At 48.1% G+C, this 16,393-nt stretch overlaps 1 long non-coding RNA gene across 1 annotated transcript; it reads left to right on the top strand.

Annotated features, from left to right (window-relative positions):
* The first annotated feature begins 4,381 nt into the window (after nt 1-4,381).
* Nucleotides 4,382-15,965, top strand: LOC102016192. The gene is made up of 2 exons (XR_261688.1): nt 4,382-4,577; nt 15,673-15,965. It is a non-coding gene; the product is annotated as an uncharacterized LOC102016192 (long non-coding RNA).
* The last annotated feature ends 428 nt before the right edge of the window (nt 15,966-16,393 follow it).

The following is a 16,393-nucleotide window of genomic DNA, read 5'->3' as shown; positions in this document are numbered from 1 at the left end:
GTGAGGCCCCATATGGCACCTGGCAGGGCTGTCAGAGCCTCAGGCCCTTTGGGCTGGCAGCAGTCACGCCTGCCTTCGGAAAGAAGGATGAGAATGATAACATGGGATGGCTCAGCGCTGAGGGAAGAGGCTGGGAGGATCTATTTGCTGCAAGAATTTCAAGCGGCTGGGCACCCCCTCCTCCCCTCTCCGGCCAGATGGGAGGCCAGGCCTGCCAGGACAAGGATGGGTGGGGCAGCTTGCTTCAGAAAGAGCTTGTGACTCACCAAGAAGAGTTGGGGCTCCATGCAGGCTGGGCTGAAACCTCGCTCTGCCCGGGTGGGGGAAGGGCTAAGTGGCTGATGTGAACGGGTGGATGCTAGATCTGACGGCTTGGTGGTTAGGAGGCAGGTCTGGGTCATACTTGCCTTTCATCCTGGTTTTGCCACCTTTGTGTCATAGGACCTTGGGTCAGTCCTTTTCAGACCTTATTTTTCTTTCCATAAACTGATGAAGCTATTTCAAAGATGAGATGGAAGAGTGGTCAGGTGTGCCAGCACTGTTCTTCCCGTCCATGCCCACTACCTTCGTGGTCCGGCAGCTTGTGCAGGGGCAAACATCTGCAGCAGAGATAGGGAGGGGACGGCCACTGGGCCATGAGTCTGTGCGGAGTGAGTGCATTCTACAGGAATGCTGGCCTGGATAACATGTAGAGGGCCACCACCCCAAGCTCCTTTCTACCTGACCCTAGAGCACCTTGCAGCTCCTGAGAGATGTGGGGGTTTGGGAAGAGCCCGTCTCTGCCCACCCCAAGTAGTGGCCTCTTGAGGTCTTTCAGCGTTGAGAAATCAGGGACGCTGAACAGTCTGGAACGGGAGGGGACCTGGAGACTTCACAATAGCTAGGAAAAGAGTTTTGAATGTTCCCAACCCAAAGAAATGATAAACATTTGAGGTGATGGGTCTGCTAATTACCTTGACCTGATCACTACCCATTAGATATATATATTGTAGTGTCACACTGTGTGCTCCATAAGTATGTACAGTTGTTGTAAGTCCAGTACAAAAAATTTCCCCCAAAGACCGGTGTATGCACTCCTCTAACTCTCTGTTTTCTTCGTGAAGACCATGAAGCAGGAACTGTGCTACCCCTTCCTCAGCCACAGAAAGATAGCAGGTGCTGACACTTCTGTATAAAGGCATGGCACAGTGCTCAGTGCTTGTTGGTTGTTAATGAGGAGGGAATCTTAAAGAACTAATTGGAGTTCCCAGGGTTACTGATGAAAAAATAAATAAAACTGAAGCTCAGCAAACAGTGGGACCACAAAGAGAAAAGTTTCTCTCCTTTTCCATTACTGCTAGAATCTCTATCTGTGATCATTTGGAGAAAGTGGCTGGATTGCTACAGTGAGCTGCACAAACCCCGGTGTCTTCTTGGGGCTCACTCTTTGTCTGTATCCTCCCTACCAAATTCTGCCCATGGCTCATGTTACCCACCCTCAGAGGCGAAGCACACAGAACCTTCCCAGCCTGATTTCTAGGGCTGCAAGGAGAGCAAGCGCTCTGAGGTAGAGCAGTATTACATTTCAGGATGTGGTATTGGGCAGCACAGTTCTGACTAACAATTGGGAATAGGAATCGCAACACTACCATGTACTAGGTGTGAGACCTGAGGCAAAATATTAAATATCTCTAAGTCTCAATGTTCTTGTTTATACAATGGTTACAATAATAGTATTTACCTGATAACACCAGCCTTTCCAGTTCCTTTTAATTTGAACTTGAAAGCAAGTATAAACCAGACAGGCTTCTCGCCTTAGGAAAGCTGAACAGCAGGACCCTAAGATGAACGCTGAAAGGCAGTCTATGGAACCTTCCAGTTCTGGCACTGGCAGTTTTTTCAGTGGTAGAAATAACCCAAGGCTGGAAACAAGTCTGTGGCCTATTAGATCCCTGCTCCCAAGTTCCCATGTGACTTTATTCTAGTGGTTGAGCCTTCTTGCACCATACTGTCCTCCTCTGGTCAATGTAGGGTTGAGCCTGCTAAGGTCCCTGCAGCCAGCACCTGCTAAGGCTCTCCCGGCAGGGCTGGGCCTTCACCCTTTGGGATGCAGCCCAGGCCTCACACTGCCATGGCAGCTGAAGAGGCAGCTCTCTGATGGACTCTGGCCCACTTCCCAGAGGAGGTCACTTAGCCCCGGGGAAGCCCCTGGTTTGCTGGTTTGGACACTGTGAAAAACCAGACAATCAGAACATTGGCCTTTTGGCATCTGGTTCTAGCCAAAACTTTTCTAGGAAGGATGAGGGCCCCAGTATGAGTGGCAAAAGCAGTGAAAAGAAGCCTGGAGCTGTTTTCTGTGGGCTTGCTTTGAAATTTGCAGCCTCAGCCGCCTAGGAAATGATGGAGACTTGAAAGGAAGCAGTGGTCAGGGGGCCAGGGAGATGTCTCCTTTGAAAAGGCCCAGGTAAAGAATGGATCCCTTGTATGGGGAGGAGTATTGGCAGGAAGAGGGAAAGCAAGCAAGAACTGGAGCAAGCACTCACCACTGACTCAGTCAACAAGCAATGAATCAGCATCTGTCCTACGTGTGGTGCTGGGTAAACAGCTGTGGGAATGTCATCAGAGAGCTCAGTCAGGGCTGGCTTAGAAGGCTTGATGCTCCATGAAGATTAGATGCGGTATAGACTATAAACATGAGAAGGGCAGTAGGCAGGAGAAAGAATTCAATCCCTGAGCGCTGCAAGCGACCCCAGCGGGTGTTCGGGAGCTGGATGCTCTGTGCTGTCATCCAGGGAGTGGGCTGGTTTTCCTGCAACAGCCTTCTAATGTTCTATTATCATTACCTCTGTGAAGCGTATTCCCATGTATTGACTCATTGAACCTAACGACCTCTGTCTGTGGTCAGGGAATGCTGGTGTGATTATGGTCATCCTTGTTTGGAAACAGGAAACCAAGGGCCACCCAGGGTCACCCAGGCTTTGAGATTGAATCCGTGCCCAACTACTTTTTAATCTTTTATTCATTCCAACAAGACGCCAACTGCCAGTGTCCTCGTATTGCCTTGTAGCAAGGATGGACCCGCCCCCCTCGGACACACACACTCCATGCAGACTTTTCACAAAAGCTCAGGCATTTTGAGGGAAAATTAGGCTTTCTGATTGTCTGATTCCACTGGAAGCAGTAAAACTGATCGGTATTTGCAAGGTCAACAGGTGAATACCGAGTGGTCCTCAGTGTAGTCCGCAGGTCCTCTCCTCCCCAGATACTTCAGCTTGATGCCTGATGTCCTCTGAGGGCCCGCTGCATCTTGATGCCTCCATTTCCCCTTGGCGACTCCACTCCAGGACTTCTTGGTGACTCATGCAGAGACAAAAACCGGCAGCAGAACCACTGGAGTTCTAGTGAAGGCCACTCAGTATAATCAGATGACCTTGAGCAAATTTCTGAACCTTCTGGGCCTAGGCTCTCTCATTTTTTAAAAAACAGTAACAATCAAGCACAGCAAATAAAACTTACAGCTTTGCTCTGAGAGTGAATGAGTTACCACATGTAAAGGCACTGAACTATAAGAAAATATTCAATAAATGCTGGGTTTTTTTCATAATGTAGGAGTGGGGAACTTCTTGGCTAGAAAAAAATTATGCTAAGGATGATCACTGAGCATTTAAAATAGACCAGTTTTACTCAGTTCTTTACTTGAAATGCATTAGCTCAATCCTCCTAACCCTCCTATGAGACAGGTAGTATGTATCTACCATTTTGCAAATAAAGAAACCAAGGCTCTGAAATGTCAGGTTACCACTCAGGGTCAGGGTGACAGAGCCTCACATGCTGAACCTCTGAGATGCTCTGCAACAACCCCGAAATGAGTTACCATTTCATTTTCAGATTTTTGTCTAAGTAAGCAACAACCTCCTGCAGGGAGTTCTGCATCCCTTGTGCTAATAGTCACCCCCTCACCTAAGCTCTCAAAGCACTGTGGTTATGTTGAACCCTTATGCTTTCCATGCATTATACATACATGTATGTCTGTCTCCTACAGTAGGCAGCTGCTTTTTGAGAATATGGATAGAATTTTGTTCTGTTTTCCTCTGTTGCCTCTCCATGTAACTGTTACCCCAGGGCTCCGCATGCAGTAGGCTTCTGATAATCCCCATTGAACGGAGGTGTGTGTTAGGCAGAGGCAGCAGAGCATGAGACACTAGGTTGGAATCCCTGCCCCCACCGTGTGGCTCTGAAGCAAGTTACTAAGCCCTCTGGTTCTTCAGTCGTTTCACTTTAAAGTGGGATGATAGTTGCTTCCCTCAGGGGGTTGTTGTAAGGAAATGATACGAGAAAACGCAGACGCTGCATCTGCACGGTTCCTGGCACACTGCGCACTCATCAGTGGTGTATGTTCTAGCGCCCGTAGGTGGAGACTGGACAAGGCAGATGGCCATGATGAAGAAAGAAAGAGGTAACCCTGGGAGACTTGGAGAAACAAGGACACTACTAAGGACCAGACTTCCTTATGTCTTCGGGGATGATGGAACAAAGATAGATAAAAGAGAAGGAGATATTTTAAGGAAAGTTGAGTAACATGGAGAAGAGCCAACCAAGTGAGTGTGAAGCTGCTGGGACAGGAGGGAGAGGGCTGACTAGCAGCAAGGCAGCGGGGAGCAGCACACCAGGGACTTTGTGCAGGCTGGAAAAAAGGGGCGGGAGGAGAGCCCTGCCAACCACGAAAAGAGAAAGGCCAGGAATGAGGAGGGGGTGGCTGGGATGACATTACAAACCGAGGTGGCTGCAGAAGGAGCAGTATCTGTCTGGATGCAAAAAGAGGACCTGAAAGCCAAAAAGGATGAATAATCCAGGCATCAGGCTCAAGTCAGGAGGCAGCTGTTCATTTATGGCTTGATAAGCACTTGACTAAGCCTCTTTAGCTTGGTTCAGAAACCACTTCTAAGGTTGTTTGCACTAACATGTCTTTAGCTAGGGCCTGAAGCTTGCCGGAATACCTCACCTCGGAGGGATCAGAGAGCGGTAAAAGCAGAAGATCTCAGGCCACTGGACATGTTGTGGGAAACGGCCACCCCTCATATCCCAGAAAGAAGTTTCCAGGTAGTATAGAGAGGGCTTCTGTTGGTAGTACCCTGGCCTCTTTGAAAAATCAAGCTGGGTCTTTTCTGAGCTTCAAGTTTAATTTCTGCAAGTTGAGTAAAATTTGCTGGCAGGAGAATTTTTACCTGGAAGAGGTGGGAGTGAGGTGGGTAAGATTAGTGGCCCTTTCGATAATTTAGAAACAGGGGTCTGGTCTCATCTGGAGACCTGGCTCCTTCTCTGACCATCACTCAGCTCCCTTCACCATAGCAAGAGAGGAGGAGGCTTGTCAAGTGGCAGGATCCAAGTCATTAGGATCCAAGTCATTAGCCTGCAGGGGCCAGAATGGTCTTTCTGGTATGGAATTCAAGTGAGATTGTCCAGAGCAATTTGCAGACTAACTTGAAAGGTGACACGGGCAAGGAAGTAGCTAGAGAAACAAAAATTCCTTCACCCACAGAGCCTTGAGGCAGACATGCCCTGCCTAGTAACTAGAAATAGTAACAGAAATTCCAAGGAGCACATCCAGCCCGATGTGGTAAGAGCACACACAGATGTGTACATGTGTGAGCACATCCTGTCTTCTTACCTGCTCGCTCCAGTGCGGGTTCAGGTAGGTGGGGAAAGACTGTGCTCTACCCAGTCATTCAGGGACCCAGGGACCCACGGTTTTGCCATCTCCAATCATGTCATGCAATTTGACATCCATCTGGTAGGGAAAGAGCATGGAGACTACACCTGGAAGGTTTTTCTGGTCAGGTCTAGAAATAGCATGTATCACCTCACATGACATTGGCCAGAACTCTTTCCCAAGAACACAGCATAACTGCAAGGAGAGCTGAGAAGTGAATCTTAGTGATGTGCCTTGGAAGAAGATGAAAGAGACTTGATGGTCAGTCAGCAGTCCGTGCCACATGCCTGAAAACACACAGGCCGTTTGCAGGTGGGGGTTAGGAAGAGGAAATGGAGAACTGTCTTTGTTATTTTTCTCGTTGCTGAAACAAAATACCTGACACTCAAAGTTAAAGGAGGAAAGTTTTATTTGGCTCATAGTCAGCTGGTTCCGAGGCAGGGTGGCATGCAGAAGGACATCATAGAGGAGAAATAGTCCACAGCAAAGCAGGCAGGCAAGAAGGCAGCAAGCAGCAAGTCCAAGTGACCTTAGCAGCTTCTTTCTGCCCTTTGTATGTTCTATCTAAGCTACTGGGCTTAGGGCAGGTGCCAAACCAGGCAGTGGATTGATTTAGTAATCACACCCTCTTAATCCCAGCATCACACACTCTAGATCCAGCCACCTCTGAAAAAGCCCCATGACTAGGAGGTTTTGGGGGAACGTTTAGACACAAACCATAACAAGGACTAAACAGATTGAAAGACAAAGACAGCTTAGAACACAATGGGATAGTCTAGTGGCACCTACTTCCTTGTCTCCAAGAGTGCTCTAGAGGCCTAGAGAATACTCTGAAGAGAGAGTGAAGGCCTAATCACTCAGAGAAAGCTTCAGAGTCAGCTGGGGCAGGCGCAGGGAAACTGAGGTCCAGCCCAAGTCACCAGGGTAGTAGAATGGTAAAATCCCAGAACACACACTTCACACTGTAGGACCCATGTGTAATTCCTCTTTGTCCCATCTTTGTGGGAGGGGGCTGAGGAGCTAGGGTCTATGAGGAAGAGGCAACTGAGAGGCCAGCAGGCAAGGAACATCACTGCAAGGAACATCCAGTGGTAGAACCAGGAGCCCCACACATCTTAGGAGGAGAATCCTGGAGAGGGGAGGAGGTCTCTAAGGAGAAAAGGGAAACAGCTAGGAAATCCTATTCTGTAGGATTTGGCTTGATTTAGTGTTGATGCTCCTTTGGGGTATCACAGACCTATCCTCTGGAACTTTTTGTAGTAGTGGTAATGTTCTTTATTACACTGTCTAGTATGGAAACCACTAGCCACCTGTGGTTTGAGCATTTCATGTATGGCTAGTGTGACCTTAGAAACTGACTTTTAAGTTATATTCTATTTTAATTAATGAAATACAATTCTCTGCCTGTGACTATTGGCTAACTGTATTGGATAGCATAGGCACGTGTGTCAGCCCTGCAGAAGGGGTGTAGTAGGTTGTTGGCAATTTCAGCCAAATCTCCTCTTTCTCTGGCTGTTAATACTCTTGGCCCTCAGCTCCATTCTAGCCTTGTCCTTCAGGTAAGCCCTGGTAGATGGAAGTATAGTCCTACTCTCGAGTTTGGGCAGGTTTTGATCTCTGAGATTCTTTTGTATCTCTGTGAATCTCTGAGGCTGACAAGCATGACACGAGGAAGCGAGACTGGAAGTGCTGAGCAGACAGGAAAGGTTACTGAATCTTCATGGGCTTAGTTCTCAAACTCCAAGGGTTCTTGGACCCTGAGTTGTCTGAGCTTGGTTCCAAGGCATTATGCCTTCGTCACTGCTCCTGTTTCACGATGATCTGACCCATTGAAGGCTGGGTCACGTGGCAGCATTCTGCAAGATGCTCAGAGAAAGTGTTGCGGCTCGAGGACAAAAAGACGTAATTGCATCGGTTACTTACCTGCTCTGTGCCCAGACAGTCTAATGCCACTCGCCTGCTTCATGCCCAGACTATCTAACGCCACTTGTCTGTTCCATGATCAGAGTATAAATGGTAAATAGTATGATGCCTGCTATTTTCATACCCCTTCCTCCAGTTTCATTTTGAATCTAGAACATCCTTTTACTGGATAGATCAGCTGAGTGAGCTCCACTTTGAAGTCTGTTAAAGGAGAACATTTTCAGCAGACATGACTGTCCATTCCTGTGTCCCTGATGGGCTCCCAGGCCTGGGGCTGCCTTGCTGCTACTACAGAGCCAACACCAGGGTCCCTAGAATATACTCTACCTTCAAGACTTCCCGTTGCCTACCTCTTGGCCAGGGCATCAAGCTGGAGGGACAGGACCATTCTGATTCCTTCCTGGCCTCGAGTCACCCAGTTCTTTCTCCTCTGTTACCCTCCCCTCTGGGAAGAGCTGGTTTTCAGCTCTGCAGGAGACAGGGTATGGTGGTTTTCAAATATGGTGGTTTGCAGGAGATAAGAGAGATTTAACAGGGAAGACACAGAGTACAGTGTGGTCACTGGGCCCAGGGACCCTAGTTCAGGTGGCATCTGGCCTGCTCTGATACCTGTTCCCAGAGACAGCTTTTCCCCAAGCCTAGGCTCAGCTTTAAGCTGCCCTATCCTCTCTGGTTCCTGAACTGCAGCCTTCCCCAAGTTCTGGCTCAAGCTTTACCCAAGCCCCTGCCTCACCAGGCCTCCTAGGCCTTCTTAGAACTGGCACAGGAAGGCTCTTTCTAAGGGCACACAGAGTGAATGGTATCCTGCCCTCTGTGTTGTCCTCCAGTGGACCCTCAGCAGCTCCTCAGTAGCAGCTATGTGCCTCAGCGTGGCTTAGAAGTCTGCCACTATCCTCTTCTTCCCATTCTCTAACCAGGCAGGGTGCTCATCTTCCCTCACTTCACGTGTGAAGCATAATGGTCCTGTGCCTTTATCCTGTATCACCCCTCTCATCTACTTGGGGTGCCACCTCTGTATAGTATCCCTTGTCTCCCTAACTCCAGTCAGAAGTGTTTGACCAGACTTTTTAGTTCTGTCAAAGCACCTACATGAGTTTTTGTCATTTTAGTTTTCTTATCTTTCCCTGCATCCACCCCAGGCACCCAGCACCCTGTTGGGTTCTTTCAGCCCAGCGAGTAGGATGGAATAAAGCTCACCCTGACAACTAGCCTGGGAAACTTCTTCTCCCCTCAAGCCAGAAGAGATGAGCACAGGATCTACAGTGGATAGTTTCACTCTTCACAGACTATCTGCTATTGAAAGCTGCTGTTTCCCACCTCTGATGTCCACCCCCAGCCCTCTCCCCCAGAAAAGCAGAGACCCAGGAGCAGCTGGCATAGCCTCTTTTATTGAGCAAGAGCCTCATATCTACTTATTGGATGATATACCTGTACCTCGGCTTGTGGGATGAAGCTGAGCTCATGCTTAAATTGTGTTATTGTTTTATTCTATTTTCTGGTCTGTAGAGCAGTGCAAAGCGCGGTCTCGGGGATGACTGGTGTAAGCAGCTCCTTCTCCCCACCGACTGTGCCCTTCTGAATCTGGAGTTGGAGATTCCGAAACTAGGGCCAGTATGCTCTCCCCCACCTCTGGACTACCGTCTTGGGACCCACCTTCCACAACCTCCCCCTTCCCCACAAGCAGCCGAGACATCTTCTTCGTGGATATGCCTTCTGCGCGGGGCGCTAGCGGTGGCTGCTCCTCCACTGTGCTGCCGCTCGCTCAGCCAGGCCCCTGCCAAGCCTCCTCCTCCACACCCGATGGTGTACCTGGCTGGGTTCTCATTCCCACCCGGGAATGCTTTCTGTGGTTCCAAGTTGGACTGTCTTCTTTCCCCTTCTCCTTTGAAGGAATACCGATGGTACCTCGCCCCCGTCAGTTTGCCACCCAACTCCCTTCCTCTCCCTTTGCCTCCTCCATGTACTTCCTAGAGTCCTTGTTGACGGCCTCCTTTTTTGTTTGTTTGTTTTGTTTTCTTTGGTTTTTCTCCGGTACCAGGAACCGCACTCACGACCTTGCACCTGCCAGGCAGGCGCTTTTGCCGCTGAGCTAAATCCCCAGCCCTGACGGCCTCCTTATACCATCCTTCAGCGCTGAACCACGCTTGGCCTCTTCCAGCCCCAATCGCGTGGGTGTGTTTACCTCTCTCTATTGTGAGATGGATTTCTTAAGAGCAGACTCAGACTAAGTACAGCTTCGTAGCCTCCCACATTCTCCATGTTCTCCCGCAGGACCTTGACGGGGTAAATGTTAATGCCTCCTTATCGATCACTCTCAAGTGGAGGCTCATCACGGACTTTGTAAAAGTTGGGTCCTCTTTCATTAAGACAGGGTTTCCCAAAGTGTGTTCTATGGGTTGCAGGATACTGGTAGGTGTTATAGGATAAAGATCCACCAAGACACATTTCTTATCATTGTTACATGTTAATGTGCATTGTGATTTTCCCAGAAGAAAGATGTGGGAGCCCAAGACCCACACAGGTTAGGGACAGCGAACACAAAACCCTGAGTCAAGTACTCGTGCTGGTAGACAGCTCAGGACAGTACTTAGGTAGAGGATAGAAGGCGACGGCGTAGAGTAAAGACGAAGTTATGATCAGTAAGTAAAGCCAACTGTACAAAGATGCTCCCTGGACCACAGGGCTCACCCAGCTGACACCAAATGAGGCCCTCATTTGGCAAGAGGAAGTCATCATTCTCGCAAGTCCCCTCACTCTCAGGGTTTTATTTCCTCCCAGTCAGAGCATATAGTGGGCTTTCAGCACTATTTCAACCAACAGACCTTTACTCAAACCAGCACACACCTGGACCCAATAGCCAGAAATACAAAATGGCAAAGTCAGCTGCAGACCTACCAATTTTCTAAGCCAGGACTTCAGGCCAAATAGGGAGACTTTCCTAGGCTATAGCCAAATAAACGTGGCCAAGGAACTAGTTTATTTTTTAAACACCTCATGAGATTGCTGCTTCTATAAAAATACACTGGCAAATGTGCCATAGAGGCAGTCCTATCTTCACCCTCAGGGGACAGCATCATATGGTCACTACTAGTGTTTTGTGATCTCTCTGTCCAGAGGGCACCTCTGGGCATCTGTCCCATCCTGTGGATCCCCAACCATCTCATGAATCCCCGTCCCCTGACAGAAGAGAGGTGAGGAGGTCCCTGCAGTGGCGTTTCATGGGACATGTATTTGGGATTCTGCTCTGCTACTTGGTGTGTGGTATTTATCTCTGAAGTGAGAATACAAGAGCTAATTAAAAATATGGTGTGTATCTAAATTTTTAAGAAATTATTACAACATCTTCATAGTTATCCCCCCATACAGGGGCCTTCTGGACCCTCTCCTGGGCCGTCTGGTTTAGGGGCATACCATGCTCTTTGAAATTAGGGCTTAAGCTATAACAATAAAAATTAAAGCCTACTTCATACACAAAAACAAATCGATGAAAAAAATACTATGTCAAGGCTATGCTATATGTGGTTCTATAGAATAAAGATTAATAATAGTAATGTTATCTTTAAAGTCAAAAAGAGTAACTTGATGTTACAGGAGCTATATCCAAAGCTTAGTTCTACGAGTTACTAGTGGAACAAGTCTCTCTCTTCTCTGTCTCATTTTTTTCTTCTCTAGAACACAGGGGAAATTGCCACCTATTTCCCAAGGCTTTACAAGAAGTAAATGGCCTAGAATATGCGAAAGTAGCTACAACAGTGTCTGGCTCTTGGCAGACACTCCATAATGTAGCTGAATGAGATTCTTTGTACTTTAAATCTAACAATGACACACACGAACGCGGTGTAGATATACTGATTTTTAACAATAGAACATAATCCCAGTAGAGACATTAGTGCTCATTTTTCATAATGATGTTTTAATAATCAGAGGCTAAGCCATGAGGACAGGAACTGGTGTACAACCCAGGGGTTAACTGCACAGAGTCACACGGGCGGTTCATATCCATTTGCCAGCCCCAGAGACCCTCCGCTAAAGGCCTTGCAAATGTAACCCAGCCTCTGTGTGCTCATTCTCAGGTCTGTAATGTGAAAGCGTGGTTGGGAGGATTGCAAAAGTTTATATGGGCACTGCTCTTAGTACGGTAATGGGTAAGTGCTGTGTAAGCCACCCCCCACCCCGCAGTAGTCTCGCCTTCCTCTGCCCCCGTGAACCACTTATAAATCCTAAAGAGAGGTTTGGATAACTTTCCACATTTGGTTTTTGTGCATATGCCTTTTCTCCTCCGTTGTGTCTAAGCACTTTGAGGGTGAGCTGCTGTCTGATGCAGTCCACGCAGAGCTCACATTTAAGTAAGCTCTCCATAGCTGTTTGTGGAATCTGTGGAAAAACCAAGGAACGGAAGCTTATCCTTGGGGTCCCCTTCTGAGAGGCTTCCAGGCTGTGTACTCCTCCATCTTGCAAACCCATGGCTGAAGCCCTTCATCGTGCTGAGTTTCCTTGTTCTGGCTCCAGAGGTTCCAAGCAGAGCATCTGTACTCAGAAGAGACCCACTGAAGCCATAGGCATCCAGCTGCCACTACCCACATCAGTTTGGCCAGCCCACTTACACTGAAGCCTCACACCTGGACTGACAGACTGGATGATTAAGGGTTCAAAAGCTCCTAGGCATTGTGATCCAAGGACACCCCACACACACACACACACTACCACCACACACACACACACACACACACACACACTGTCTGAAGGTCTGCCATTGCTCTCCAGGAACCAACTCCCACATACTTGGGGAAGAGAAGCACATTATGATACTAGCTGCAAGGGTCTCTGAAGCTCAGGGCAGGACAAGTGATGAGTGACTAAAGCAGTAGGGTGGGGAGGAGAGAAGAAGGCAAATTCAGGAGTCTGGGAAGGGGGTTGCTCTCTCTTGTCTTCAGGAGCTTGGCAGTGAGGGTCTGACAGAGGGGATGGAGCCCCAGAAGCCCCTCGCTACCCAGCCATCCCAGAAAAATGACCAGGCTGTTCTGGGCTCATTCCTCACTCATTTTCCCATTCTTTCTCCAGCGCCCCCCCACCCGCACCGACATTAAGCATGTGGGCCACCCTTCCAAGAGGCCACTGGGCAATGCTGCCCGAGCTTGGGCTTTGGGAACAATTAGACCTTATTTCAAATGTAGACTCTGCCAATACTGTATGATGCTGGCCATGTTCCCTTGCTTCTCTGGACTTCAGCTTCCAGAATTACTAATGTCACTCTTCCAATCTGACTAAAAATTGTTGAAATTGATGCAAGCTAATTCTATTAAGCCTCCAGTGGTGCAGAGTATGTAGTAAATGTTCTGCAAATTATTATTGGGGGATACAGTGTCAGGTCTCACCGTACTGTACTCTCCCCCTTTTCTTCTATTTTTACCCAATTGAAAGCCAGTCAGTCATAAAAAGGCAGCTCTGCCTGGGTGGGTGTTAAAGATAGAGAACAGTTCTCCAGTTGTCTAGGCTACATGGTAAGACAGTTGTGAGGCCTAGTGTCTAACTGCACCCAGGTCTGTGTGCCTGTTCTGGGTAGGTTGTTTGCCATCAGTGTGCACAGAACTTGTTCCCTTTGAGTCAACCGTCTTTCTCCTTTCTCCCAATTTCCTACTTGCTTTTCTTTCAAAAGGACACTGGGTTCTGAGTAGAAGGATTGGATGTTTGATTGAGGGGGGAAATCTCAAGAAACACAGTACAATTGATAGCAGACAATAATAGAAAACTTCTGAGGGCCAACTCTGTACCTGGCATATTTTGTGCCCATTACATTATTATCATAACTCTAGGAGAGAGCTGCTTGTATTATTCCCATTTTATAGATGAAGAAATGGACACATAGAGAAAGTAAAACACTTGTCTGAGGTCACATGGCTAACAAGTAGGGCGGTGAGATTTTAAATTAACCTGACTCCAGGCCCACCTAGGATGAGCCAATCCTTTATGAGGTACCTTTAAGCCATTTCTAATCCTCACAACTTTATGCACTACAGGTTGGTAAGAAAACAAAGTTAGAGAGAATGAGCACCTTGCCAAGGCCAGGCAGCTGGTAGCTGTGGAGCCAGAGTCTGGACACATAGCGTGTGTATGTTTCCCATTCTCCTTTATAGCAGTGCCTCCAATTCAGCAGAACTTGCAAGGGGGATTCTGATGAGAAGGGAAACCAGCCTTTGTGAGTACCTATGACATGGTCAGCACTTTCCCATAAGGGATCTCATTTAATCCTCATATACTCCATCAAGAGGGTACAAATAGCCACAACAAGAAAACCAGACTCAGAGAGGTAAAGTGACTTGCCAAAGATCACACAGCAGTATTCAGGAAGCTCAGGATTCACACTAATTACTGAGACCTGAGGACTTGCTCCTTCTATTGGGGTATACCATCTATAACAGCCCATCCTCTGGCTTTCCAATTAAGCTTTGCTCCCAGCCCAAACTCTATTTTTTGTCTAATCTGCTCCAGGAGGCTGATCTCCATGGACAGTATCACAAGGCTCTCTTGTTCTCTGCCTTTCAGCTTGTATCATATTAACAGGAAGTTTCTACAGGAGACCACAGGCCGCAAGAAAGAGGTCAGGGTGTTTGCTCCATGTCCTCTTTCTCTGCCTTGTTTTTGGTTTTATTTTTGGTACTGGGATTTGAACCCGTGGTCTTCACATATCCCAGCGCTTTTATTTTTTATTTTGAGACAAGGTCTTACTCAGTGACTAAGTAGTTCAAGCTGGGCTCAAATTTGTGATCCTCTTGCCTCAGCCTCCCGGAATGTTAGTATTATAGGTGTGGGCCATCACAACCTGCCCTGCGTGTTTTGATTTTATGACAATAGCTCCTTTTGGGCAGTCCTCTTACATGACTCCAGCTCTTACTGGGCCCTAAAAGCCCAATTTCTCCCACACACTGAAGGATGGAAATAGCTTTCTGCTGTCTTCATTCTCAAACTGTTTCAATGTATCTTGCCATGCTCTACAAATTCCCTTCATCAAATTGCCTTCATAAACCCAGGTGAGCATCCTGGGCCCTCCGGAATCTGACCAAGCCTCTGAGTGTTTGTCTGTAGTCAACCCTCTTGCAGCTGCTTAGAAGGAGAGCCATGGCTTCTTGCTGGTGAGACAGCTCCAGGGGTTTCCAGACTAACTAGGGGATAGAAGAACAGCCAGGGACTAACTAGAGGCTGGCTCTTAATGCTCTCTCTGCCTCTGTCCATCTGCAATTGCAAGTGGGGGCAGTTCAGCCTCTGTAGGTCCAGTGCCTCATATGCAGTGTGTCAGGCTCCACCAGAGGTTGTCTCTATTCCCTCCCATCCTTGCCTGTGAGCTACCACCTGGAGAGAGTAAGGAACTTGCTGCCTTTGCATAGTATAGCAATGATGTGAAGACTTGAACAACTGCATCTTAATTCCGTTACTGCTTCTCTGGTTTGCTCTGGGGTGTTTTTTCCACAGCTCAATAAATATTTCACCAGTGGTGACTCAGTATAATTGCAACCCCCCCATGCCACCCCAGACAGCTTAAAATCACTCTTTGACATAGACTGCTACTTTGTCTACCCAGGTCCCCATCCTCTCACCCACCTCTGGCTTTCTTCAACCAAGACAGCTGCCTGAAATCTGTTCCGAGATGTGCACGGAGAGAAGCTGGGGAAGAAAGAGGAATTGTTTTAGGCAAAAAAGAGGAGCTTCCCTGGCCATCTGCATAAGCACCAAGAAAAGGTGCATGGAAGCTTTGTGGAGATTAGCTGTCTGTTTGGAGAGAAACACCCTCACCGATTAACTATATCATTTATTCTGGAAAACATAGTCCTTGGAATACTCTTAGCTGATCCTCGCACTGGGATGTGAAGTTAAACTGCCTTCTGCTCCCAACCCATCCTTTTTACTTGCCAGGTTTGGACAAAGGGCCAGGGAGGAGAGGAGAAAGGAGAGCTCCAGCTGAGGTGGGGAAAGGAGCATGGAATATAGGATGAGGAATTTTGTATGCTAGAAATGAGGTTTCCTCACTGTCTGGTTATCCTAACATTTTCTTCTTTAAATACTAGGACACGGCCAACTTAAGAAGTCGGGGAGAAGAAACCCAGCCCTGGGGCTGCAGCTGCTCAGCTATGAAGTGATAAGGAGGACCCTGGCCCAGCGCCAGAGGGGAGCAGGAGAAGAGAAGATCATCCATGTTGGTGGGCCCTGTGGGGAGGGAGGAAGGCTCTGCAGACAGCTGGGAAGTGCCTCTGACTGGCGTGGGGCAGGGCCTGGGGGAGAAATTGCTGGCAAGGGCAAATAGGGTGAAACAAATAGGGGGTACAGAGTCCTGGGTCAAAGAAGCACTCTTTCTCCCTTCTTCTTTGGGCCTTTGTTGTTTAATTGAGTAATTCCGGCCCCAGGGCAACTCAGAGTTCTCTGGCCTGCTCTGGAGATGTTATTTAATTGCCTTAAGATTCTACTTGAGGATTTTCCTTCTGAAGTTCCTCAAATGGCCCAGCTTTACCTTGCCATTTTAGTGTTTGATTCTCTCCCACCTAATCCCCAGGGGTCTCCAGAGCAGCAAGCCTTTCAGAAAGCCCCCAGAGCAGACTGGCCTCTCTCCCAGAGTCTGAACTGGGCCGTGGAAGACCTGCCCTCCCCCGACTGAGATGAGAGCACCTGATCCCAGACCCTAGCAAACCCTCCCTCCCAGAACACAAACTCTCAGGAAGGGTGTGAAATGCCAAGCAGAGAGCTGAGAGTAATTCCCCAGAAGAGTAAGGCTCTTTCTTCAGTCCTTAATTT

The sequence above is a fragment of the Chinchilla lanigera genome, unplaced genomic scaffold (genome assembly GCF_000276665.1).
Source record: "Chinchilla lanigera isolate Chin_1 unplaced genomic scaffold, ChiLan1.0 scaffold00034, whole genome shotgun sequence".
NCBI classification, from domain to species: Eukaryota; Metazoa; Chordata; class Mammalia; order Rodentia; family Chinchillidae; genus Chinchilla; species Chinchilla lanigera.
The sequence above is the reverse complement of the archived record's forward strand: the minus strand, read 5'-3'. Positions and strand labels throughout refer to the sequence as shown.